This window comes from Harpia harpyja, chromosome 5, assembly GCF_026419915.1.
Source record: "Harpia harpyja isolate bHarHar1 chromosome 5, bHarHar1 primary haplotype, whole genome shotgun sequence".
NCBI classification, from domain to species: Eukaryota; Metazoa; Chordata; class Aves; order Accipitriformes; family Accipitridae; genus Harpia; species Harpia harpyja.
The window spans coordinates 34,652,574-34,671,579 of record NC_068944.1 but is presented as its reverse complement, the minus strand read 5'-3'; positions in this window follow the sequence as shown (position 1 = coordinate 34,671,579).

Genomic DNA, 19,006 nt, shown 5'->3' with positions numbered 1-19,006 from the left:
CCTAATTATCATCTCCTTTTTTGGACAGGTAACCTGTGATGTTTCCTTTCACATATGTTATTGACTGTGACTTCAATTTGGCATTCATAATCCTGATCTTCAGAGGCAGTGGCAGCCAGCTTTCATAAGACATATTTCAGTAAAACAGGCGTTCTGTATTTCACGTTTGCAAAACATTGCTTCTGTCATATCAGGTCTCTAATTTATGTGGCCTGTACTAACTCCTTCCTCACGAAATGATAGTCAGAAGTAGATTGCAAAGCATAATGGAAAATACTTCTGACATCAGCTGTGAAGGGGCAGCTGCAGCTCCACCATTCAAAATGCTCAGAAATTGTTTTGCGCTGTGGAAAGATTATTTCTGCTAGCCATACAGAAACATGTGTAAAATCAAGAAACAGAAAAGGCTAAAGGCAAACAAAGGAAAACAAACTCAGAGAATCTGTTTTGCTGGATTCCTAAACACCCAATGCATGTGGCCTGCAATAGTGACTTCATCCTTAACATGCTGTGCTCACCATTAAGCTGATAGTGGGTTGTAGATGCATTTCCAAGTTAGGTGTTTAGTCTTCAGACAAATTATCTGTACCCTATATGGATAATTTTATAATAACTTTAATTCTCTGTAGAACCTAGGATTCAAATATCCGTTCTAGTACTCTGTAGCATTAGTGTCAGCTGAGGGTTCAACAGTGGCAGCGCACAGAAACTTAAAACCTTATCGTCTTTTTCAGAGCAATCCTTTGGGCTGTTTTTAGTGTGAAGTAGTTTTGGAAAACACATTTTTTTAAACCTGCTGTTAGACTGTTTTCAAAAGCCAGAAGGAAGTGAAGGAGCTGGAATTTAAATGCAATTCCTACCCCTTAGATAATAAAAAAATTGTATCTGCAAAATCTAAGGATTTATTTCAGAATTATTTCAGGCCTGGTCATCTTTATTTCAGGTTATTACGATTTCATTCCTGAATAATAAAGGTTATCTCAGAGTCCATTGTTTAATATGTGAAGTTAGAACTGGTTTTCCCCATGTGTGTAGCTTCATTTACTTACAGTTTCATCTACCAAGTCAGTTAATCTCATAAGTGCTTTTTCCAGTTCTTCATAATAAGCATTTGCTTTTATTACTGTTCCCTCACTTTTCGTTCCTTTCTCTATATTGTTTATTAATATATTGAACAGTAGAAGCCTTAACACAGTGAAATGGCAAAGACTTTCATTTACCTCAAATAAAGACAATTTTCCTACTGTCTTTTTCTTACCTTCTAATTACATATTTATTCTAGGACCTTCCCTTCTACCCAGTGTCTCAGTAATTTCCCTAGGAGCCTCTGAAGGATTTGGAACACCTTGGAAAAATTATTTGGAGGTCCAAGTAGACAAGATCTATCTGTTTCCTTAACATAAGACACCTGAACAACAGATACAAAAAAGTCTCTTTAGTGTATATGCAATAAGAAGTCTCTGTTTTAGGAAATTTGTACGTTGACTATGACATGTTGGGAAAGTTAGAATATTTTGGATTATTTTTGTCCCTAATTCAGATTATATTTTAACAATTCTATAACCATGGAAGTGTTGGTGAAAAGTGATGAGATTTTGAAAGTTTCAATTTGACAAAAGAGATTAATGTAAAATGTTAGATTTTATGTATGTAGTTAAGAAAAGCTTAGAAAATGCTTGAAGAAATTAAGGCGGTGTGGAGGGAAAGGAAGGTTTATTTAAGGAACACTTACTTTGAAGATTTTGTATGGGAACTCTTTTCAGGCCCTGTGGTTTTCTCTGGCAGTGTCAAGAGAAACGCAGTAAATAGCTGCCTTGAGTTTAGCAATAAGGAATATTAATTCTACCTCTTGATTTCTGCCGAAAAGTTGACTGGGCCATAGGTCTGTTTCAGCTTAGCTGGTTTTGTTTTGTTTTATTTTAATTTCTTTGCTTTACTTTGCTTTATTCAGTAGGTTTTCTTTTTTGTGTTTGCTTTGCTTCAGTCATGAGGCATATTTTGTTCTTTTCAGTTAAGGGAAATGCAATTATTTTCCAGAAAGATAGAAACTTTCTTAGCTATATGGTGCATAAAATGTGACATTAGATTTGTCAAGGTAAAGTGTCTTGACACTCAACAAAGCAGAAAAAGCTTTTCAGGAAAGGATGCTGCTTCTAGAATCTCAACAATATATTAACGGCATCTCTAATGTAATTGCATGACATTCCTCTGAAGTTCCAAAGAGTTTTATCTCCTGTAAAAATAAAATAAGGAGGTGAATGCTGTTCTGAATTTTCTCCAATTTTTGTTTAATTCTCACTATAAAATGTTTAATTTTCTTGTGAAACCTGTCATTTAGACATAATCTTCCTTTTTTCCAGTATTTATTTTTTATTTCAGATACCAAAAAAATCAACATAAAAAGGCAACTGAGGGAAAAAGTAGTCAGAGAGTGGTATTCAAGACTTTTCAGTTAGCTGCCAAAGTGAAGCTCATCACAGCTGTGAAGGAGCAGGTCTGGCTTTTCACCTTAAACCAGACTTTTCAAGTGGATCCATCACTCTGAAAAATTATAATTTCTCATCACACCATCATAATTTTCTTCTAGAATAGTCTGAGAGTTCCAACTTGGTGAAAATAAGTAAATTATATCTGATTCTTTCAATATTTTATTTGAACTGTCCATTTATACTTGCTGGTGCTGCTACCAAGTAAAAGATCAGTCTAAACACTTACCTGTTGGAGAACTGAATTTTTGGAGAAGATATTTATAAAGCATGTTGAAAACATCATTTTCTCTACTTCCTAGTGGTTAGTTTTTACTTACAATAAGCATAAGCTGATTCCTATACATTTAATGAAATTACAATTTTAATGGAATTGATACCTAGTCTGCTGTAATTAAGAAAAATGTCAGTTATGTTCTGGTGTTTATGTGGTACTGCACAAGTTTATCTTCTGCAAGAATTAATCATGAAAGCTCTTACCTGAAAATGTGCAATAATGCATAGTATGTGTTTAAGTAGACATAAAAGAACAACTTAATTTGAAAAACTTCCTCTTTGGTTCATTGAGGAGGATTTTGCATTTTTACAGCTCTGTCTGTAGGCAATAACTGTTTGTGCTTTGTAATTCTCTGGAGATTTCTCTTTTATTTTTTTTAAATACCTTTCATGTGTTTTAATTAATTTTTATGACGATGGAGCACAGACAGTTTTTTAGAAAGTGTTTGGCTCAGAGCATTTTAAAAGAAGAGGTGATAATTACCATACTTCTTTTCCTATTGCTAGCTGTATGATATTGTCACTTCCTCCTGAACTAGTTAGCATATATGGATGTCTTAATTTTTTATGTGTTTGTTTGTTTGTTTTTTTGTTTGAATGATGTTGGGAAGAAGTTACATTTCCAAATTCTGCCAAGACTGAAATTAAATTGGGTGTCATGTTTTGTGTAATCTGAAAGTAAAGCTGACTAAACAAACCTTAATCTTAATAAAAAGAACACAAGAATCAGAAATTGAGTTAAGGGTCTATGAAGAATGAAATAGGCTTCTCATGCATATCCATGAAGCTAAATTTGTGGGAGCGAATGAAGGAGGTAAATGGCTTTAGGATCTTTGATCTTCCAGCCAGCCTTTGTCTCACAGATATTCTTATGTGCCATGCAGGTGTCATTACTGAGATGAGTAAATTGAAACCACTCCTGAGATGAGAATGCTGCATATACACAGGTCAATAGCACATAAAAAAATGTATTTGAATTCTGCAAGGCTGAAATTCTTTGGTTATATATGAAGAAAATATATCACAGTAACAGTTAGGACCATATCAGCTACACATCTTCTCAGTTACGAGCTGAATAGAGCTTACAGAGAATAGATTTTCCCATGGAATTTTTTTTGTTGCTACTGAAACTCATATTATGTTGAATGTATATAGTGAAATTCTTTGTGAGTGAAATATGAAACAATATTTCTAATGAAAACTCCATGTTCTGTGCCTGAATATGAACATAATAGATTTAATGTGGGTGAATATTTTTAATTTTATATTTTTTAACTTGCCAGTTGATAAACAGCTGGCAGAGAATAAGCTAGTGCTGTACTCTGCATGCATCATGCCATGGATACTATCTAAATACTACAAAGTGCTTAATTCTTTTTGGTACTTAAACCACACATTAGAAAATGGCTTTCAGGGAGTTGATAATGCAATGCATGGGAACTAGATAGGTGAACAACACTGAATGTAAAATTGCTTGAACGACCAACAGGCATCCTTGCATCAAAGCCAGGTCCTTACTCCCAACTTTCACAGTGCTGTTCATCCCCATTTTTCCAAATGGAACATGTTTTCTGTTTTGCTAGTATATTCAGTGAATTTCGAGTCTGGCTGTTATTGTGAGAATTGTTTCTGAAATCTTCTTAATAAATATTTGCTTGGAGGAAGGGATATGCAAAAAGAATTAGCCTTCAATAGCAGGAAGACAGGTGTATAAACAATGTATCATACCAGTCACTTTACTTTGGACATGGAGAGCATAATTTAGAAAGAGTTTGTAAATGATTCATTCATTGAGGGTATGTTCCCTGTCATCATCATAATCATCATTTTTCCATCATCTTTGAATGATTAAGAATGATGTCTTCTTTCAGCTAATGTTTTACCCTTCTTCTCATTTTTGCAAAAGTCAGTATCAATACCTAACCTAATCTGTCAGCCTTTGAAAAACACTCCTACTTTGATATGAAAGATCTCCAGTCAGAAAAAAACAAATAGGAAGCTACTATTCAGTGGCTGTTTCCTGTATTTTGAAAGTGTCTTATGATGCCTGGATGGATAGAGGGACAGACACAGAATAACAAAAGGCAGTTCAGATGTTGCTTTTGAAGGAACCTCTCTACATCATTGCAATACTGGCCACATATAAGAGAAATTTGAAAAGGAATATGTTATTATGTGAGCTAGTGATGATAAAATTTATAGATGTCTTTATATGTGCCTGACCTCTTCCAACAGCACGTGGCCGTCAGATGATAGCTTTCTGGAATTCCCAGAATTTCAAAGAATAATGAAGTAAACAATGAGTAGAGATAATGGAACTACTCCTTCCTCAGACTTTCTTTCACCCATTTTCCTTTTTTTTTTTAGCTCCTTGTAAACAGAGACTGATTCAGTAGGAATTTCCACATTTGTTCGGACAGTTTTTTGCAATAATATATTTGAATTTATGAGGTTTCTATTTATTATTTGTGAGAGTTCTTTAGAGCATCCAATGTTAGGCTTTTGTATTGTGTTCGTCACTTCATCTCATGCTTTGTTCACATTTCTTAGACCACTATAATTATTACTTAACACAAAAAAAATGATCATAATTTCAAAGCTTCTCTTGTTTTCCTGAATTGTGTCATAATGCTATGAATGTTGTAACACTGTTCCTTCAATACATTCATTGAAAATAACAGGTTTATTAATGGGAAATAGACTCTAACAACATCAATAAAGTCATAATATTTGCTTTCACACTGCTCGTACTGCTCTCCAGCACTTGCCCTACAGGATTAACCAGTATCCTCTGAAAGAAGTAGCTTTTGCTGCAAGAAATAACCAGTAGTTTTCTGACTGGCTGAAAGATAGCAGGAGAACGATGGGGTCAAGATTTATGAAGTCTCTTCATTATTAGTGAATTTAGATTCAGTTATTACAGGACAGTTATTGCAGAAGAGGCAGGCACAGACTTGTAGAACACATTTTTCAGAAATGCTGTGGCTGCATATGTATGAGCTCTATCTCACACCTGCTAATGAAAGGCTGGGTTCTGGTCTGTGCTTTGCTTGAAAAAAACCTGTACAGAGCCTCTCAGTTAACCTCCTATATGGCAGGAGCATCAAGTTTGGCTTTTGTTTTGCAAGGCAGGGCTTCTTCTCTTCCTCAGTTCTTTCTATATAAATGCCTTCCACATCTCACGTTTCACTGTCTGGTTTACATCCCATCTTGCCCTGCATCCCAGGACTCTCTGGAAATCACACTGAAGGACTGTGATCCATGGTATGGAGGAAGTTTGCAGAAGGTTCTCGTGAGCATCAGGGACCAAAATGGCCCACCTTCTCAGCAGGTAACCAGGAAAATACCTCCTCCTCTTTACATCCATTAGTCATCTGTTGACTATTACCAGAAAGTTGAGGGTAGCTCCTGAGCAATTCCAGGAAAATTTGAGTTTAATCTCTGCTCTTTAATAATGAGGGAACATTTCTCCTTCAGTATTGCTTCTGGGGGAGTGCTCTAAAAGAAAAGCAGTCAAGCTTTGGTGCAAAGGGGGGTTTGTCCTTATGAAACAGGTTTCTGCCTTCTAAGTTGCTTGAATGGAGACTTGTGTTGAGGGAGTCTCTCCAACCCACTGTTATTTGCTATAGTTCTGAAGTTCTTGAGATATTATCTAGGTGAAAGGAGAGGGGAGAATAAGCAATCAGAATAGAAAGTTTCTGAGGAAAAGGTGGAAGCGCTGGGCCCCATTCTACATGTGCCTATGCACAATTACTCTTAATAGGGAACTACGTGTTTAAATTTAAAAGTTTTCTCAAGAACCTCACTGAGCTGGGCTAAGTGTGTGCTTTCATATGTAGGAAAAGGCTGGGGTTCCTTTTATTTTTTAATAAAATGAAACCCATGGGAGGTATCTCTTATTCTGCTGTGCATGTGGAACTTCTTTTCCTGACACACTTCTACTGAAGAACTGCACAAACTGCTGCAGCTCATTGCTTTCACAGACTTGCAAATAGCTTGAAGCTCAGGAACTGAGTTAAATGCAAATATACCGAGTTCCTCTCTAGGGCTTTTACAATTATTTGAGGTAAGATAGAAATGAATTTGCACATTTGCTTTTGCCTTTTGTTTTCAAACTCAAAAAAATATTTATTAGCTAAATTTTTATTGAAGGAAAGAGAAGATTAAATGTTACATCAACACTGAAAACACACTGATGTGTAATTTAATGAGATTTTTCCAAAGACTGAAACAGATGAGGGAAGATTAATTTCAATTGACTGAAGGCATTATAAGAGAATTCTATATTCTTTTTTTTTTTTTCTCTCCTTTTCTGGCTTCTTCTTTCCTAATACTGTTGTTGTATGACAAACTCTTTTTCCCAGAAGTACATCATCACAGAGAATCTGAAATTGCAAGTTTGGGGTAAATTACATAATACAGGATTATGAAAAGAACAAAACACTGAGACAGGTGACATGTAATTTACAGTTGTTGAATGATAGCGTAGACTGAAGTTTAGAAAATGGCCCGCAAGGAGAAAGTGCTCAGATGACTACCATATAAAGAGAAAGAAATTCTCTCACCATAAAAAGGAGAAAAGTGTTTCAGTGCTCTGATTGTGGATAAATTTATACAATAGTTACTCTCTGTGTGCAATCTTATGTACAAATGCAAATATTTATCACCGTAAAGATACATCTTCGTTAGAGATGTACCAGTAGACATGCAGAACCATGCATGGAAATATACAGTGCAGCCACTTGATGATTATCAATAGCAGAAGCATAGATCATGTTGGAAAAACAGATTGTGTTAATCTGACACCCAACTCGGGCATGAAAACCAATGAAGCTGAGTGGAATAGGGCTAGTGGAATCCTTTCCTCTCTATAACTTTTGAGCAAAAGTTTCAACAAGAACAAAATATTAGGGGAATCTAGGTTAAACTCCAATCTTTGTGATAACCAAAAAAATGGAGATAAAAATGTGAGAAACCCAGAAATGCTTCAACGAATCTAGAACAAAAATTTTAAACTTTCATATTTGAAATGAAGTTTGTGTTTCGGAATGTATGTATTTCGAAAGAGCATGTATGTAAAGGGCTAAATTACACAGACTTAGAAAACAGTTCAGTTAGAGAATCCATGAAGTGTAGTAATAAGTGTTTCCAAAAGTAAGCATTAAGTGTTAACTTCAACATTAATACATTGTGATACCTTTTACCTTCTTTGCTGAAAGGTAGAAGAGAAGCATGTCCCTCCATGGCTTTACTTGTCAGATATATGAACCTTGTATGTTTGTGGTCAGCAAAAAGAGAGATTGGCACATGAAGAAGTAATTTCTAAATGTATTCAGTAATAGAAAAGAATGTAAATTCATTATAAATAAAATATAACACTTTCAAGCATAACAAAAATCTCCACCAAGCCCAAGCAGCATACTCTTTCACTATGATTTTTATTCTTTGTCCCTTAGTGTACTCACACTTTTTTTTGGCTTTCTGCACATTCAGTATGCAACTGGCAGGCAGTGTTGCAACAGTTCAATATCTGAATGATTGCAGTGGTGCAGAATATATTTTAAATGAACCAAAGCAACATTCAATCAGTTTATTTCCATTTAAGCTGTGAAAAGAGTTCATTATATATAAAGTTAGATTTGTTACCATAGGTAGCATATAAACTGTATACCACTTCTAATTCTAAATAGTGTTGCGGTGGAAGATGTTGAAGCATAAACCAGCTTTATTTTGCTGTTAAGAACACTAAAGTCTGAAAGATAATCCTGTATACCATGTAGTGTAGTAAATGGGTATTACTGCTGGGTGGACTCACTTGTCAGTATTTATCCCATTCCAGTATCTTGTCATATAAGAAGACACCAAGGGAAAAACATTACAAGAATTTTCTATGAGTCTTAGAGTTATGTGCAGTCTTCACTAACATGTGTTCTTCTAACAATATATATTTTATAATCTGCTGTAGAGAGTGGAAATTCATATTTCAGGCTTCCATTTAAGAAAAAAAAGTTTTATGTCTCTGAGGCACAGTGCTCTGTCAAATTAGAACATCTATCAGAAAACTGTCATTAGTGCAAACCTAGCTTTTAAGTATTAACAGTGTATGTGAACAGAGGGCCCAACTGCACTGACTTGTATTGCACTGTTCTTTGTATTCAACAGATAACGTTTTTTTTTGAAGAGAATTTTATTTATTCACTTCAGGCTAGGTTTTAATTATAGTCTGACATGTCAGAAGATAGTATATGTTTTTGAAGCCCATTAGGGTTCTTTCCTACTAAGACATGGGAAATGTGAGTGACTTGTTTTAATGCATTTGCCTTGTATTTGGTTGGGCACTGGAGCCCCACCAGCTCAGATTAATGAGCTGCCTCTTGTTAGCTATGCTGTGGCTCTTTACTGACACAAAACGACCAGCAATCCTTTCTGATCCTTTCTGCCATCTGAACATACGATCACATACATTTTTGTCTATTTTTAATGGGTTTTTGTCTGGGTTAAATTTCTTTTGACACAGGTCCATCTTACAGGTGTAGAGCTGCTAATTATTTTAAACTAGTTATTTTCTTAGGTCAAGTTTTGAATTTCCTGTTAAGGCCAGCATCCTTTCTCATGAAAGTGATTTGTCTGAGGAGAAAGAATGCCTTCTTTCTTGCAACTTTCTATGGTGTAGGGGTAGTAGGAAGGTGAATCTATTGGAGAAAGTCTGTGAAGATTTACCATAATCATGAATAAACAAACAGAAAACAAATGGAGCTTGAATTTCTTCTGCCCTTCACTTGTGCTGTATTAAATTCCCATTCCATGCTGTTGTGCATGCTTTTGATAATTCTTCAGTAAAATAACTGTGAGAGGTAGAAGCTGATATGTTTTTCCTCTATCTCTAAGAAGTAAATCTAGTAATAGCAGCTTGTTGTTCTTGTTTTTTAATGTAGAAGTTAGCTTACTCTAATATAATCAGGCTTCTGCCATTTTGAGTCTTCTCCACGGGATTATAATCTTGAAAAGTAAGCAATTGCTACTAATTGATACACTTTTTGATACAGTCCACACATATATGCTCTCTATTCTGTCTTCTTATGGAGCCAGTTTTGGCATCCTCAATGATCTCAGAGAGACTACTGTGTCCTTGTCCCCAACTACTTTATCTAGTCACAAGAGTAAAAAAAATCTACTTTAAGATACAAGAAATTTGTATAGCGTAGAGAAAAAGCAACAGGTCTCTATACCTCTTAAGTTTTGTTTGTTTCCCTTAGGCTAGGCATGAGGCACTATAAAAAATTCCTATAGGTCCTACGTGCAAGTGTTAGGAATTAAATGGACCTTGCATTCTCCATGCATCCTTGTACACCTGAAAAACATCAGCTCCCAAGTCTCACTTGTATGAAATATCTTAAAGATCACAATTCTCAATTGTTCCTGTTTTCTTTATATATGTAAGTGAAACTACTGTATCCCAGCAGAATTGCTTATGTGCAATTAGTTGAGAAGGGACTATTTATATGGGATTCAGCATCATTGCTACTTAAGACAGTCCATCTTGTTTGACTGCATTTGAATATTATCTAAGTAATAACTATGTTTCTTACTGGGCCTTTGGCTACAATTCCTGTTGGCTTAAATTTTACTACTATAAAACGTACAGAAACATCATATTGTTCATTTTGTTACTCAGAGGTTTGCCCTTTTTTTAACATGTGACCTTTTTGCCATATTATACATGGGTCTTTTTAAAACAATCAGCTAAGTAAGTCAAATATTTAAAAAAACCCCCAAACTAAACAAGCAACCCCAAACCTCAAAACCAAAACAGCGCCAAACAAAAAAACCCCAAACATTATGGCTGTTTGATAGGCAGTTAATGTGATAAGAAAAATTCCCAGACATCTACACAACAGAATCTACTTATGGCATGAACTTTTTCATCAAGCTGTGTTTCAGTTTGGAAGCCTCTGCTCTGTTCTGCCTGGAAGCTCCATTGGTGTAAGCACAGTGCAGAGAGCAAACTGAACCACTGCCTATTCCTTACCAAAAAGGGCAGATTAGAAAATGCTGGTATGGATTTGAACACCTGAAAAAAAATATTTGTCTCTTAGAGTTTGAGTTAACCTCAAAAAGCTTTCCATTTGTCTGGCAACTGTTAAAATGATCGCTTATTTTTTTTAAAATAAATTAAATTTCTTTCTGTTTTAAGAAGATATATGACATGTGTCTGCTTTGTGTTTTGACTTGTATTTCTTTGATTTGAAGGTCTGAAAAACTGCAGTTAAAAAATTCCGATATCACTTTTACTTGGGTGTTTCCCTTCTTTTTTCTTTTTTAGGTGAAAAAATTAGGTTAATGTTCTAATGTTTCTTTCCAGAATGGCCAAATCCTCTGTACTGTGGAAAACTATCCTTTAGAAATCATACAGCTTCCACAAAGCTAGAAGGGGAATACTGTCCAGTTTACAAAGACAATAATAACAGTGCAGAAACACCAGCTAAGTTGAGTATTACTTTCCTGAAAATAAGCAACTTCTGCAACTATCTAGCAGAGGATATAGCTTACAAATTTATGTACCTGCCAAGCACCTAGAAGTACTGCTGATTATAAAATGTGGACTAAAATATTTGATTTGAATATGTATGCTGACTAAACTTTTTCATGATGATGGGCATCTGCTGCATAATTATCTTTTGATATAGCTAAGTGTTATGGATAGTTAAGAAACAAATGAAAAAATGTTCTTAAAAGCCCTTTACTATTCAATTTATCTTCTGTTCTGATATACATTAGAACATCTTATATATTAGTTTAATAAGTTGATCTGTAAATTTTCTTTTACCTTTTCTATTCTGGTCAAGAAGCCAGGAAGAAAAGTCAGAAGCATGGTGTATCTTTGAACTTCAGTGTTCAAGAAGTAATTGAAAGTTCTTTTTGAAATTCAAACACATTTTAGTAGGGTTTTCTTTCAATTGAACAGTTCTAAACAAGAGTTCTAGAAAAGAAGTATGTATGTGATCTGTGGTTTTTTTCTTTTCCTCTTTTTGTACTTCTATATTACAAAAAGCAGTTTGATTTCATTTTACAAAGCTCTGTTGATTCCACGTTAACATTGTGATGCTTTCTTTCTATCAGTCAGAGTCAAAATGAAATAGCAGCATAACACAGTTCCTTGAGATCTAATGGTGAGAAATTTAAAGCCCATCCCAGAGATCTTGCCATTTCTGCACTTGTATTCAAAAAAGGATAGAGAATGCATAGGTATAAGAAAACTTGCATGAAAAGTATGCATTGACCTAACCAGGTGTTTTCCTTTCATGTGCATGTGCACACATTTTTCACACACACAACAAAAACTTGTCTGTTTATCTTGTCCATGTGCATAACATCAAAGTAGAGCCCTTAGCAAGTGCCTTTATGACATTGTGACTGTCTATGTACCCGATTCTGAAACAGTCTTCCAGCAGAAGTACTAGTTAACTTTTTGTTACAAAATGGGATTTTTAGTATGTTTACAAAAAAGATTATATGCAGTTATTAGTTAGCTAAGAAAATCCAGCAGCACTGTGTCCTTTATTTCTATAAAGGGCATGAAGGTATATTCTGAAAGGTATATTATACAAAGATTGTGGTGCTCTTTCAAAAATCTGGAAAAGCTACACCTTTAAAATTTAGTATATCACATTCCCTAAAGTACCAACCCCTATTAACCCATGGACTGTAGTTAAAATTGAAGCAGTTGTTCTCAACCTTGAAGATCTACTCTTGAAGACTGCTTATTTGACTTCAAGGAAGGGCCTGTGCACCCATGCTCTTTCCTGTTTTCCCACTGTATCAGTTGGTCTAACAGGAGATCTATTACTACTGTTACAACAGTGCTTTTGTTATAACCTTAATACATCATTGCTACAACATCACTGTTGCATATATGCAGTTCATTGTAAATGAGTTTTTTTGTGCCAGCAAGAGTGTGTCAGCAGAATTTAGACATAAATATCTGCATGCCCAAGTACATTTTGTACAGAACTTCAATGGCACAACCTCTCTTAAAGGGATGTGGAAAACTGTTGTGCTACATTTGCTGCACCTGAAATGATAAAATCGGTGCTGTTCTCCTCCTTCATTTACTTTCTAGCCTTATGTCACCATTTGATTACTACAGTAGAGTACTTTAAAATGGTATAATTAACATAACCTAATTAACATAAATATTGATGCACATGCACAAATGCCAGATCATTAAACTACATTCACAAAATATTCACGAAAGGTATACTTATTCACAAAAGAATGCACTTGTTATGCAGAACCAGCAAAAAATCAGATATGTGGTGTTTAAAAATCTGCAGTTATATACAACTAACATAGCAATGTAAATATTGCAATCAGAAAGGGTTTTTTTATGACACCGCAGGGTATGGTATAAAACAGACCAAGATTTTACAGTTTGTATTGAAAATGCTAATTTCTGTTGATTTTATATCTTACTGAGTTAGTTGGAGAATATTTAATCAAAATAATTGTCCTGGTTTCAGCTGGGGTAGAGTTAACTGTCTTCCTAGTAGCTGGTACAGTGCTATGTTTTGAGTTCAGTATGCGAAGAATGTTGATAACACTGATGTTTTCAGTTGTTGCTAAGTAGTGTTTAGTCTAAAGTCAAGGATTTTTCAGCTTCTCATGCCCAGCCAGCGAGAAAGCTGGAGGGGCACAAGAAGTTGGCACAGGACACAGCCAGGGCAGCTGACCCAAACTGGCCAACGGGGTATTCCATACCATGGGACGTCCCATCAAGTACAGGAACTGGGAAGTGGGGGCGGGGAATCGCTGCTGGGGGACTAGCTGGGTGTCGGTCGGCGGGTGGTGAGCAATTGCACTGCGCATCATTTGTACATTCCAATCCTTTCATTATTACTGTTGTCATTTTATTAGTGTTATCATTATCATTATTAGTTTCTTCTTTTCTGTTCTATTAAACCATTCTTATCTCAACCCATGGGTTTTGCTTCTTTTCCCGATTTTCTCCCCCATCCCACTGGGTGGGGGGGGGGGGAGTGAGCAGCAGCGTGGTATTTAGTTGCTGGCTGGGGTTAAACCACGACAATAGTATAACACTCTAAATCTTTAATAGATAAGCTATGGTAATCATTGATATATATCTACTGAATCAATGTTTACAGCTGAGTTAAATGCTTTCATAGTTATGACACTTTAAACATGTTACAGTATGTATTTAGTAATCTGAAATCCCACCTACTATGGAATAGGAGCAATGCAGTATATCTCAATCAATTATACTTGCAAGAAGTGTAACGATTAATGTAGATGTTTTGGGCATTTTTCTGAGGGGTGGGGGTAGGGGGTTTGGTTGGTTGGTGGTTTTTTTTTTTAACTGAGCCAAAAGAAGCATCAACTTTCTCTATGGACATCACCTTATGTAATAATAAGAATTCTTAACTGAAGGTAGAATTCTTCCAAATAAAGCCTACTGTGAGTGGAACATAAATGATACGCATACCTTGGACTGGCTTTGTGTAGATCTTACTAAAAAAAAAAACCAAAAACCAAACCCAAAGCCAACAATAACAAAATTTTCTGTAAAGAAAGTTTCATCAGATTGTATAATTTTCCTGCACTGTGCTGAGAGTGTTCAAAAGAACCATTACTAGTGAAACTGAAGTAAACAATTGTTTGTGGATGCACAACTGATAGAAGCAGAGCGTAAGTTAAAGCAAATAAGTAGCTGTATGGGAGGACATTTGTGGATTAAGTTTTTTGATGTAGATGGTTTATAACCTGGAAGAAATCTTGACAAAATTTATAGTCTGACATTTTGTTTAATGACTATATAACCAAAGTGTTATAAAAAACGGAAGTTAATCTTATAAAGGCACTCAGTTTGTACACAGTAAAGGAAGAATCAGGTGAACATATTGACAGCTGGTGTGAAGATATTTTAAATTAATGTGCGACATGACTCATTAGAGTACATTGAATAGTCACTAATGCTAATATGTAATTCATATATTGAATGAAACTGATATATTAACACCTGTAACAGACTTCAGAATTCAACATTCAATATGATTTCAGCAGTCTGTAGTGTTAAAATAATATCCCCAAAACTTTAACTTAATATATTTTCAGGAAAAAGCAAGAATAAAATAGTCATAAAAAAGTATTTTACCCTATAAATGCTTCTACCATGATTATGAAATAAAATATTTTATTATGTATCTTCAAATAAATTTGTATTAATTACTCAGTTTTTGTCACTGCAAGCCATGTACAGTTCTTTATTGACCTAAATGTTCAAATTCAGCTCTTAAATGCAAGATCTCCGAACAACTATAGTAAAACTCAGGTATGATACATGGCTTATGAATAAACAAAACAGGGATGATTGTGTATAAAGTGGTGCAAAAGTTATATCTGAAATATGATTTCATAGTCTGCATTATATATCTATAAAATTATTTTCCACAATTCATTTTCTAATTTTACTTTAAGCATTCAATTTAAATTTAGAAACATTAAAAAACTTCTTATCAATATTCTGTCACAACGTTAAAAAAATGTTTAATACTGAGACTAGGGAGTAGAAAACATTAAAATGTTGCATTTATGTGTTTTTACATTTAACCTCTGTTTCATAATATAGGGTGTCATCAAGGTGTCCATAGATAAGTGGCCTTGTTTAGATTTCACACATGGCTAATTCAGAACTAACTTAAATGAAATCAGTGGACATTTATTACTACAATTTGAAAAGTAATTGAATAAAAGTAATAGAGAATCTTAAAACAAATTAGAAAGAAAGCTCTAGAAATGAAGAGTGTAGGGTCAGTACCTAATTATTCATTTTCTTATTAACAGTGCCACTGAGGGGACCTGTACTGATTTGGGCAGATTCATCCAGATGAAATTTAGATATTGCCTTGAGACAACTGATTGGTTGTCCTGATGGCAGGACAACACTTGTGCTTGAATTTGCAGATCTCTCAAAGAAAATGGGAAGAATTGTTGGCAAAAATGAGGCTAAATAGAAAGACTATTTATGTAAATTTGGAGATATAAAGTAATCCAAGCATGACTATCACTGAAAAGCATAGCAATAGTGTTGTTATAGCTTTACATTTAAGTACTATCTGATTATAAGCAAAACCTTCCTTAAGTGTTGTGGCCGTAAAAATGCTTATTATAAGTGTTCTTCCACATAACAAATTTATTGACAAATTTTTGGTGGTCCAAGGTATAAATGCTGTATTTCCCTTGTATAATTAAATTATAAAAGAAAAAGCAAAGAGTTCTTTAGAGTTATGTCTTATAGTATTGCTGCATTTTAAAAATTGTTATATGTGTCAAAGCATGGACATATAACTGCTTTAAATTTCATAAGTTAGAGTTGAAACAGCATATAACAATACCGATGTATCAGGCATTTGTTAAATGATATTTTGCATCAATATCTTCATCAAGGCTTGGTATTCCAGTGATGATTTCAATTAAAAGAATCGTCTTCAAATACAGCATTTTTCTTGACAAATGTGGCTTTTGAAATATTCTAAAGTAGAGGTTTGTGGATGGCTATGGAAAATCAGAGGTATAATTTAGTTTTTTATGGTTATGACTAGTCACAAGGAAATCAATGATAGTGGGGGACAAGATGAAAATTCACTATTAAGTATGCATTTATATGCATTTGCAAATTAAAATGCATTGCTATTAAATTGTGTAGGAGGAAAAATCAGTACTTTCCTTTACCTCATTGGATTTAAACAAGTACACTAGTTTAGCCATGCAAGCAAGTACTTCACTAAACATAGTTGATCTCTGGAAATGTGGATTTTGTCAGAATTATATTGGAATGAAAGATCATACACAGAAGACAAGAAAAACTTGGTTCTCTGTCTTTTTCTTTGCAAAAAATACTTTAAAAAGGTCCCTCAGAATTATTCACATTCAAATACAGGATTACAGGCCCAGGTCACGTATGCTTTTCTTACTGGCAACACATATTAAGAACAGGAAGTTAATTCAAGCATAACATCCAGTGAACATGACTTTTGTTTAATTTATAATAGGATGATTGTATCTATCCTTCCTCGTATAGCAGCTTGTCCTTTCCCACTGGTTTAGAAGCCTGAGTTAATTTCCTGAGGAATAGAATAGCATAACTTCCCAAAGTGCTGTAATTACATCTCCAGAGAAGAATCAGAAAAGATCTTAAAGATGGTACAGTGCAAGATGAACTATTAGGAAGGAGGCTTCTAGTATAACCTTCTGCATAGGTAGTTTGGAGCTTCCATTTCTTTGCTACTTTTCCAGTGCAAATCCGGTTACCTGTGAACTGAAGAAATTACTTTGACACGATGGTTCAAAATTCAGGAAATGAATTCTGGTTTTCTCCAGAACTCAATGGTTAAGAGTAAAAATTCAAAAATTCCTTCACAGCTGAAGTTAGCTGGCAACGATTCAGTATCCAAGGCATTGATAAGAAATGGTGATAAACATTGGGAGCTTTTTCTTATTCCTAAAAGCAGGACCTTCCCCAAAGACTAGCTAATTGAACAAATAGGAAGTAAATTATTCTAATACCCATGTAACACTTGTTTCACAGAGAAAGAAAACTTCAGTGCCAAGTACCATAATTTTTTTTTAATTATTACTCCTAAAACCAACAACAAATCCAAGTGAATTTATACTTTTCAGTTTACTTTTTCACTCCTTATATATACTATAAAGAATATTTTCCTGAAGCTAATCTATATGACTGTATACCACCTACAACTATATTACCTAATTTATCATAAAAAAATAATAACATGATGAGTTCCTAGCTAGTATATGTATCACCTTTTCTGAATTATGCAAATATCTTTCATAGGTTGGGTAGTGATAAATATTTCCCATAAAAGTGCTTTTATTCATACGACTGATGTATTGAGTCAAGGAAAGAAAATAGCAATTATGTTTACGTATGGAAAGGTTAAACTAGTTGAAGTACAAGGTATTTTAAGCCATATGTGCGGAATATAAGAACATGTGGTATATAAGAACAAGATTTTGTTTTTCTCATTTTTGAAGGATTTTTGTTAACAGAGCAAATTTGTAACAGTGCGAGTTTTGATTTTTTTCATATAAGTATGCAAATATTTTCACTTGCAAGCAATATAATACTGAAAGAAATATTCAAAGAATTGGATGAAAATGAAGAATTGAGGAGATTAATATGTTCCTAACTTCATACATGAGTTTCTGTCTAGTTTTACTTTCCTTAAATCTTCTGGATAAATGCACCACTCTACAGTCTGAGATCCTAAACAAATTTTAATAACTATTTAAGAAGGATAAAATTTGCAAGAACATAGTTTCAGTGCTTTGTGGTCTTTATGCAAAGGATGAGTCATACAAAAGTAAGTCCAAATTAATTTCTGACAGTACAAACACATACTGTAGGAAAGCCAAAATAGATTCAATGCAATTATTAAAGCGGTCTCAGACAGAAACTGCGTAACATTATTAATACTGATGAAAAAGCCATCCTTCTCAAGCATCTGTAGCACAGCCAGTTGGAGCTCTTTAAATAGATCTGTCTATAAGGTTGTATGCAGTTTCTGAAGTTTCTAGCTCTAATACCGCAATCCTTTAGGTAGTTTCTAATCACTGATCTCTTCAATCTTGGACACTGGAATTGTCAATGCACTGAAAACTGCCCCTAAATAGAAGGTTTCCATGAACCGTTGCAAAAGCAAGAAGAGAAGTTATTTGGGAATTGTTAAGAGTTCTTTGCAATGAATAATGTCTTCTGAAACCTGCCCTCCATCCCACTGCGGAAATTTTGTTAGAGGAACCTGGGTGTTATATCCTCTTTCTCATGCAACAGATGAGGAATTTCAAGAAAAATACATGTTCAATGGGTACTACTAACCAAAAAGGCTTTAATCATGGCCATTCAACAGTGGAAGTTGCACACTGACAACATATTGCAAAGAACACTAAAAAGATTAGAAATCATCAATTTTAAGGCTCTTCAAATGAAAGAAGTGAGGTATGCTAAATGGATAAAAACAGAAGTTTTGGCTGTGAGAGTACTACCATAGAAGTTCACCAGTGTAGTGGCTCTCATTGCATCAGCTCTCATGCTACTAAAAGTGGCTTCAGGCTTTGATGGTGTACTGGAAACCCTCCTGTTGTAGCAGACAAGATTCTACCACAACTTCTGTTTTGTTTTGTTTTTTTTCCCTTAGCTCTTCTAATGC